This window comes from Bufo bufo, chromosome 10, assembly GCF_905171765.1.
Source record: "Bufo bufo chromosome 10, aBufBuf1.1, whole genome shotgun sequence".
In the NCBI taxonomy this organism is placed as follows: Eukaryota; Metazoa; Chordata; class Amphibia; order Anura; family Bufonidae; genus Bufo; species Bufo bufo.
Genome location: NC_053398.1, coordinates 20216188 through 20225822, shown reverse-complemented (window position 1 = coordinate 20225822; position 9635 = coordinate 20216188). Strand labels below are relative to the sequence as shown.

Sequence of the window (9635 nt, the reverse complement as noted above, 5' to 3'; positions counted from 1 at the left end):
CATCACACCCCGTTCCTTAGGCAAAGTGAAATAAATTCGCTGCACCGACAACGTCAAGTAGTCCGCTCTTTCATTCGCTCCTCTTTCTTTTCGCTCGACTCTGAGACCCGACGTTTCCTCACCGAACGGGGGTTTTCCGTCCCTGCCAACCTTCCGGTCAACTTATCGAACGTATTTGAGGGAGAAAACCCGAATCCTCCAATCACACCCCCTTCTCTCCCTCCGCTCGCCGGCCGCTTTTCCTTTCTACGTCACAGGGGCCTGTGCAGGCGCGCTCCCGACACCCCTCCCTGCTTCAGCTGATAGGACCCCGCGGGAACGCGCTTGGTAGTGGAGAGGAGGAGGGGGTGTAAGGGGGGGAGAGAGAGAAGAGAAGAGTGCGGCGGAGGGATCCAGCTCCGGGTGCACTGCGGTTCGGGGAGGGAGAGAGTTCTTCTTCTTTGGCCATCACTTTCTCTTTATTTATTTATTTGCCCTAACGGGGGCAATTAATTCCTCCCGTTCCCCGGTGCCGCCAGCTTTGTCTCTTTCCGTTCTTTCTGGCTTTATACTTTACCTTCTTGACTCCCCCCCCTAACCCCTTCACCTTTTACTGGGGGGTGTCCCCCACCACCCCCCCTTCAATGTTATTTACCCCCAGCCTGTGGTGGGCCGGGGGGGGCGCTGTGAGGAAAGATGTGGCGGTGACAGACTGGGCTTCCCTCCCATGAAAGAAGAGGAGAAGAAAGAAAGAAGAAGAAGAGGAGGAGGAGGAGGAGGAGTGGGGAGCATCCCCGGCGGTCCCCCCTCAGAAGCGAGGTAGTCCTGCAGCAGGTGTGGGCCGGTGAGGGGGCGGCGGCGGCTGTGGGGGTCGCTCAGGCCGGAGGGAGCCTTACAGGGATGGGGGAGTAGGAGCCGAAAACTTGGGAGTGAGAAGTGAGGGCTGAGCAGGCCCGGGAGCCGGGGAGTGTGGTGCTGAGGGGACAGCGGGCAGCCCTGTGTGTCCGGGGACTCCTCACCAACTCCAGGGAAAGTGCGCCGCCCTGCCCCCGCTCCAACTCCTGGGCCATTTCTGGGAGCCATAGCCTTACAGTGTGTGTGAGTGACAACCGAGTGTGAGAGAGAGGCGCAGATTTAAAGGGCAACTTCACTTGGGGCCCTCTTGCCTCCCCTTTAAATCCACCTTCATGTGAAGCAACTTTGCCAGTACTTTTGCTTCACTTCTTTTGTGCAGGTTCGGAGTAGTTTCAGGTTTTATTCTGCCTTGTTAGACGCTTTTAAAAAAAAAACACAAAAAAAAAATCTGTGGTTGCCCTTGGAAACAGAGGATGGTTTAGCTCCACCCACTGTCCAGGAATAGATGTAAACATGGCTGTTTGCTTCCAAAAAGAGCGCTGATTTAATTTTTTAATTTTTTTTGGAAGCCAGCGTCCCATGTTTTTTCACTACCGGACAACCCCTTTGGCGCTCACGCACACAAGCATTTTTTCTTTCAGTGTTTTTTTTTTTTTTTTAAAGGCCGTGTTCTGAGGCTACGTTAGGGGGCTCCATGGCAGATTGCGTAAAAAATACAGGACAAAATGGCTATTTTTGTCCGGGTTAAAACGCCAGGTTGCAGGACAGGCTCCATTATAGTTGGCAGAGTCCTTTTGGGCATTGTTTGCTGGGGGTGGGGAAGGTTTAGGGAAGGAATTGTCGAATAAACTCAGTTTAAGGGCTTGTTCACACAAGCAAAACACGGATGCTGCCTGCGAGCCTTCCGTAATGAACGGACGGCCCTTTATAGAAATGCCTATTCTTGTCCTACTGATGATCTATCCTCTGGATAAGTTATCAGTATGTGATTGGTGGGGGTCCAACACCGGGGACCCCCGCTGATCAGCTGTTTGAGAAGGCATCGGCGCTAGCAGTAGCACCAAGGCCTACTCTTGGCTCACCTAGCACAGTGCCATACATTTTATAGTGGCTCTGCTTGGTATCTCGCTCAGCCCCATTTACTTTTTATGGGGCTGAGCTGCTCCTAGGCCACGTGACACATAAACGTGGCATCACTGGCCTAGGGAAAGGTAAGAGAAGGCTGCGGCGCACACAGTAGTGCTGGTGCCTTCTCAAACAGCTGATCGGCGGGGGTTCCAGGTGTCAGACCCCCACTGATCAGATACTGATGATCTATCCAGAGTATCCCCTTTGGAGAAAACCCCTTTAAGCTGTAGATGGACACTAGTCTATTGTGTATATGGTGTACTCTGCAGACATCTATGGGTATTGTCCTGGGGGGAAAGAGCATTTACTGGTGGTTGATTTATTTATTTTTATTCCTCTGCAAATGTGTTTCTGTGGCCTTTTACGCCTCTTTCACACGGGCGTCATGGATTTCCGGGTAAGATGCGTGTGCGTCGCAGGAAAATGTGCAATTTTTCCACGCGAGTGCAAAACATTTTAATGCGTTTTGCACGCGCGTGAGAAAAATCGGCATGTTTGGTACCCAAATCCGAACTTCTTCACAGAAGTTTGGGTTTGGGTTAGGTGTTGTGTAGATTTTATTATTTTCCCTTATAACATGGTTATAAGGGAAAATAATAGCATTCTTAATACAGAATGCTAAGTAAAATAGGGCTGGAGGGGTTAAAAAAAAATAAAGAATATTTTAACTCGCCTTAATCCACTTGTTCGCGCAGCACGGTTTCTCTTCTTTCTTCTTTGAGCAAAAGGACCTGTGGTGACGTCACTGCGCTCATCACATGGTCCGTCACATGATCCATCACCATGGTGATGGATCATGTGATGGACCATGTGATGAGCGCAGTGACGTCACCACAGGTAATTTTCCTCCTGGACAGCAAAGAGAAGCCGGGCTGCGCGAGCAAGTGGATTAAGGTGAGTTCAAATATTCTTTATTTTTTTAACCCCTCCAGCCCTATTTTACTTAGCATTCTGTATTAAGAATGCTATTATTTTCCCTTATAACCATGTTATAAGGGAAAATAATAATGATCGGGTCCCCATCCCGATCGTCACCTAGCAACCATGAGTGAAAATCGCACCGCATCCGCACTTGCTTGCGGATGCTTGCGATTTTCACGCAGCCCAATTCACTTCTAATGGGCCTGCGTTGCGTGAAAAACGCACAAAATAGAGTATACTGCGATTTTCACGCAACGCACAAGTGATGTGTGAAAATCACCGCTCATGTGCACAGCCCCATAGAAGTGAATGGGTCCGGATTCAGTGTGGGTGCAATGCGTTCACACCACGCATTGCACCCGCGCGGAAATCTCGCCCGTGTGAAAGAGGCCTTACCCCTCTGAATGTATTTAATAATGGGGTTGTCAGATTCAGTAACTCCCAGCTGATAAATTATTGCAATTATGGACTAGTATCAGTCAGTGCAACTTGGTGTGCGACTGGAGCTGCTCCTTCTTTTTGTATCCTGTTAGTATGCTTTGGTAAAGGTAGTATGAATATGAGGTTATGCAACTTTGTGTGCCATAGGAATACATGGACCTCAGTGGGCCGAAGAAATCAAAACGGTCTTGAGAGGAGGCACATGGGGTCCCTATGGCGCCATAGTATTCAGGGTACCATACGTGTACATCGACCACAGTGGGCATAACAAATCAAAACGTTCTTGGGGTCCCTATGACGCCGTACTATTCCAGGTGCCGTATAGCAGAGCGTTGTTTAATTTATTAAGCGCACAGTATAATTTGCAGGACAGAAAAAATACTCTGCAAATTTTACAGCAAACTCTGCTGAATTTTGCTGTGGATTTTACTCCATGCATTTTTAAAGAGTGAAATCCACAGTGGACATCTGTAGAAAGAATTAACAGGCTCCGAATTAAAAATCCACACCGCCTGCCGCTGTGCACACAGATACTTTTCTGCAGTGTGCCAATGACATTTGTTACATTTTCATCCACTTTGTTGCCACTGTAAGGCCTCGTTCACACAGTCAGTGTTCGGTCAGTGATTGTGAGCCAAACCCAGGTGCGGGTCTAAAAGAACAGGTGCAGATTTTTCCATTATTCCTTATCTCTATGTAGCCTCCGCTCTTGATTTTGGTCTAAAATCACTGATGGAAATTGCTGACCAAACACTGACATGTGAGTTAGGCCTCATGCACACAACCATTGTGTGTTTTTCTGCCCGCAAATTGCGGATCCGCAAAACACGGAAGGAGTCCGTGTGCGTTCCGCAATTTGCGGAACTGCAAGGACAGCCATTGATATAACTGCCTATTCTTGACCGCAAAACGAACAAGAATAGGACAGGTTATATATTTTTTTGCGTTGCAACGGATGCGGACAGCACACTGAGTGCTGTCCGCATCTTTTACGGCCCCGTTGAAGTGAATGGGTCCGCATCCGAGCTGCAAAAACTGCGGCTCGGATGCGGACCAAAACAACGGTCGTGTGCATGAGGCCTTAGGCCTAAGGCCTCGTTCACATTTCTGTGTCCGTGAAAAAAATCAGTACTTGTTAGATCCGTGATGCATCCGTGTTTGGTCCATGAGTCCATTTTTTTTACCCTCTGCGTGTCATCAGTATTCCACGGACGCTTCTCAGCTGAAAATTAATTTCCAGAGCATCTGCTATCAGTGGGCAGTGAAATACAGACATAGAACATCGCAGGCCAAAGTGGCGCATGTCACCATGATTTTTTCAGTGACCTAGGGTCAGTAAAAAAAAATACTGATGTGTGAACAGACACATTGAAATAAATGGGTACGTGTGCTGTCTGTGGAAAGTGCGGAGAAAGGGAAATGTGGACGAGGCCTAAGGCCCCTTTCACGCGAGCGAGTTTTCCGCACGGGTGCGATGCTTGACGTGAACGCATAGCACCCACACTGAATCCTGACCCATTCATTTAAATGTGTCTGTGTACATGAGCGTTTCTTCTTCTTTTTTTTTTTTTTTTTCACGCATCAGTTCTGCGTTGCATGAAAATCACAGCCTGTTCTATATTTTGCGTTTTTCACCCAGCCCTGGCCCTATAGAAGTGAATGGGGCTTCAGTGAAAAACGCATTGCATCCGGAAGCAAGTGCGGGTGCGATGCGTTTTTCACTGATGTTTGCGAGGAGATGTTGTTTGTAAACCTTCAGTTTTTTATCACTCGTGTGAAAAACGCATCAAAACGCATTGCACCAGCGCGGAAAAAACTGAACTGAACACAAACGCAAACCACACAAAAAACCTCATGTGTTACTTGCGTTTTTAGTTGCAAATTTGATGCAGTTTTGCCACAGATCTCGCCCTTGCATTCCAAAGAGTGAAATCTGCACACACAAAAAAAAATCTGCACGGTAGATCAATTTCCGTATGAAAAAAGAAAAGTGTACATAAGATTTGTCTAATCTCATGCTCCTTGCTGGTGCTGTATTACACTTCGGTAGCCCAAGTCTCTGCGTCCTCACGTGTTGAAAATGCTGCAGATTTTCCATGATAGGTTTCTGTGTGGAAACTCCAACAGCATTTTGTGGCAGCAGCAAAGTAGATGAGAGTTTAAAAATCTCATCCACATGGTGTGGAAAATGTACGTGACAAGGGCTCGTGCACACGAACGTATTTTCTTTTTGTGTCCGTTGTGTTTTTTTTTTTTTTTGCGGACCGTATGCGGAACCATTGATTTCAATGAGTCCGCAAAATAAACAGAAGTTGGGGTCCATCGGCGATGTGCGTTCTGCATTTTGTGAACCGCACATCGCCAGCACTTAATAGAAAATAGCTATTCTTGTCCGCAATTGCGGACAAGAATAGGACATGTTCTATTTTTTTCGGGATCGGAATTGCGGACCCGGAAGTGCGGGTCCGCAATTCCGGATCCGAGCAGCACATCGTGCTGCCCCATAGAAATGAATGGGTCCGCAATTCCGTTCCTCAAAATGCGGAACGAAATTGTGGACGGGTGAGTGAACCCTCACTCCGTGTGCATTCCGTTTCCGTATGTCCTTTCTGCAAAAAAAAAATAGAACATGTCCTATTCCGTTCCGCAAAATACAAATGCACACAGGCGTCATGTTTTTTTGTTGTTGCGGATCTGTGTTTTGCAGACAACAAAATACATATGGATGTGCGCATGAGCCCCTAAAATCTCGTTTACATTTGTGTCCGTTTGAGATCCGTGAAAAAAATTCAGTACGTGTTTCATTCGTGACAATGTCCATGTTTGGTTTGTGTGTTAAGCCTCATTCACACGGCAGTGTTTGGTCAGTTATTTCCATCAGTTTTTGTGAGCCAAAACCAGGATTGGAGCCTACCATAAGGTATAAGGAAAGATCTGCACCTGTTCTGTCTTTAGAGCCACTCCTGGCAAACCACTGAAGCCGCCCGTGTGCCTTCCGCCCACGGAAGCCGCCCACGCAGCCCCATTCACTTTTATGTGGCCTGCACTGCGTGAAAAACGCACAAAATAGAGCTTGCTGCGTTTTTCACGCAACGCACAAGTGATGCGTGAAAATCACCGCTCATGTGCACAGCCCTATAGAAATGAATGGGTCCGGATTCAGTACATTGCACCCGCGCTGAAAACTCGCCCGTGTGAGAGGGGCCTTAGACTTTGTGGATTTTGGTGCAGATATGCTACATAAATCCGCACGGAAATCTGTACAGATCTTACGTGCGTTCACCCGAACCCGTGTGCAGGTGGCCTTAAAGTCTGCATCTCTGTGACATTTATCAACAAGTGTTTGATAAAATGATAAGTCACACTGACAATAGGCCTTACACTTCTCCCTTTAGGTCCAGGCTATATGGCAGCTTTCACTCTGATGTGGGACGCGTTGTTGTCTTTTATAGAAGTGCATTGAGTGGCACAGTCTGTGTAAGGCCGACCGTATGGCTTTTTCAGTATTTTGCGGTCCGCAAAAAACGTATCCGCAAAATATACGGATGACGTCCGTGTACATTCCGTTTTTTGTGGAACAGAACAGCTGGCCCCTGATAGAACAGTACTATCCTTGTCCGTAATGCGGACAATAATAGGACATGTTCTATCTTTGAACGGAACGAAAAAACGGAAATACGGAAACGGAATGCAGACAGAGTATCTTCCGTGTTTTTTTTTTTTTTTTTTTGTGGATCCATTGAAATGAATGGTTCCGTACACGCAACACGCAAAACTGAACGTAAACGGAGGGAAAAAAACGTTCGTGTGCAAGAGGCCTAATTCTTCGTGGCCATCAAAAGTGTCTGCTGACTGCTATTTTCCTGGTCATGAACCTGTCGAGCAGCAGATTCACCGCAGGGAAGTTATCAGTGTCGTAAAGCTCATCATTGAGATGCTTCTCATCTGTTTTCTGAGTGAGATCAGGATATTTTGGTGCAGAATTATACAAAAAATATACGGCTGAACTAATGTGCATAGGGCCTCATGCACACGAACGTATTTTGTTTCCCTGTCCGTTCCGTTCTGTTTTTTTGCGGATAGGATGCAGACCCATCCATTTTAATGGGTCCGCAAAAAATGCGGACAGCACACCGCGTGCTATCCGTATGTCCGTTCCGTAGCCCCGCAATTTTTTTTTAACAAGTCCTATTCTTGTAAGTTTTAGGTATTGTTACAACGGATCCGCAAAAAAAAACGGACGGCATATGGATGTCATCCGTTTTTTTTTTTTTGCGGACCGCAAAACACATACGGTCGTGTGCATGTAGCCTAAATCTGGGGCTATATCCCAACTTCAGTATCCATTTCAGAAACTTTTTTTTTTTTTTACCTTGTTTCACATTTGCGTTTGCCGATCCGTCTAGCTTTTTCAGCTGGGAACATCATTGCCGGATGCAACTATAATTAACTATAATGGGGTCCGGCGGCTATCCTGCAAATATGCTGAGAATCGGCCGGACAAATGCTGCAGGTTTTGTCTTGTCGATTCCCGCCATTTTATGCCGCAACTTGCTGCCGGAATTGTGAACCTACCCTAATAAGCTTGTTTCACATCTGTGCTATGGTATTCCAGCAGTGTATCCCTGCAGAGGAGCAGACTTCTGGAATCGATGTATTCGGCATAGCCAGGACCTGCCGAATCCTTGCCAGCTTTCTTCCTGAAAAATAGCACTGCATGTGGTGTTTTTTTTTTCCTGACAGAAAGCTAGCAATCATGCTGGATACCTGATGGATCCCATTATAGCAAACAGGGATCTGGTGGGCCTTGGCGGTGCCTGGCTATGCCAAATACGACACTTCCAGTACAGAGTATCAGAAAAATCTGATGCGATGGTAGTATTAGGCCCCTTTCACACAAGCGAGTTTTCCGCGCGGGTGCAATGCGTGACGTGAATGAATAGTACCCGCACTGAATCCTGACCCATTAATTTCAATTGGTCTGTGTACATGAGCTTTGTTTTTCACGCATCAGTTCTGCGTTGCGTGAAAATCGCAGCATGTTCTATATTCTGCGTTTTTCACGCAGCCCTGGCCCCATAGAAGTGAATGGGGCTGCGTGAAAAACGCATTGCATCCGCAAGCAAGTGCGGGTGCGATGCGTTTTTCACTGATGGTTGCTAAGAGATGTTGTTTGTAAACCTTCAGTTTTTTATCACGCGCGTGAAAAACGCATGAAAACGCATTGCACCCGCGTGAAAAAAACTGAACAACTGAACGCAATCGCAGAAAAAACTGACTGAACTTGCTTGCAAAATAGTGCGAGTTTCACTGAACGCACCCTGAACGCATCCGGACTTAATCCGTCACGCAGGCCTCTTTCACACGGGCGTTGCGGGAAAATGTGCGGGTGCGTTGCGGGAATTGTAATGCGTTTTGCACTCGCGTGAGAAAAATCACGCATGTTTGGTACCAAAACCCGAACTTCTTCACAGAAGTTCGGGCTTGGGTTAGGTGTTCTGTAGATTGTATTATTTTCCCTTATAACATGGTTATAAGGGAAAATAATAGCATTCTGAATACAGAATGCTTAGTAGGTGATCAATTGAGGGTTAAAAAAAAATAAATAAAAAAATTAACTCGCCTTCTCCTCTTGTTCGCGTAGCTCCCGGTCTCTTCTTTACTTCTTTAATGACCTATGGGCTAAAGGACCTTTGGTGACGTCAGATCACATGCTCCAATCACATGGTACATCACCGTGGTGATGGACCATGTGATTGGAGCATGTGATCTGACGTCACCACAGGTCCTAGCCGATAGTTCATCTTTTGAGAAGTAAAGAAGAGACCGGGAGGTACGCGAACAAGAGGAGAAGGTGAGTTAATTTTTTTTAATTTTTTTTAACCCTCAATTGATCACCTACTATGCATTCTGTATTCAGAATGCTATTATTTTCCCTTATAACCATGTTATAAGGGAAAATAATACAGTGAATAGACTGTCACCTAGCAACCATGCGTGAAAATCGCACCGCATCTGCACTTGCTTGCGGATGCTTGCGATTTTCACGCAACCCCATTAACTTCTATGGGGCCTGCGTTGCGTGAAAAACGCAGAATATAGAGCATGCTGCGATTTTCACGCAACGCATAAGTGATGCGTGAAAATCACCGCTCATGTGAACAGCCTCATAGAAATGATAGGTCGGTATTCAGTGCGGGTGCAATGCGTTCACCTCACGCATCGCATCCGCGCGGAATACTTGCCCGTGTGAAAGGGGCCTTAGTCTACCTGCACATGGGTGCCGGTTTCAAAACAGAAAATCTGCTCAG

At 46.7% G+C, this 9635-nt stretch overlaps 1 protein-coding gene across 2 annotated transcripts in view; it reads left to right on the top strand.

Moving 5' to 3' along the window:
• Positions 1–363: 363 nt before the first annotated feature.
• Positions 364–9635, top strand: part of PHF21A (PHD finger protein 21A) — a 153759-nt gene continuing 144487 nt past the window's right edge. The window contains exon 1 of one of the 2 annotated variants that reach the window (XM_040409142.1): positions 364–798. The gene's annotated coding sequence lies outside the window, so the exon portion shown is untranslated. Of the gene's footprint in view, positions 814–9635 lie in introns of both variants that reach the window. The other variant, XM_040409144.1, reaches the window with a different exon arrangement.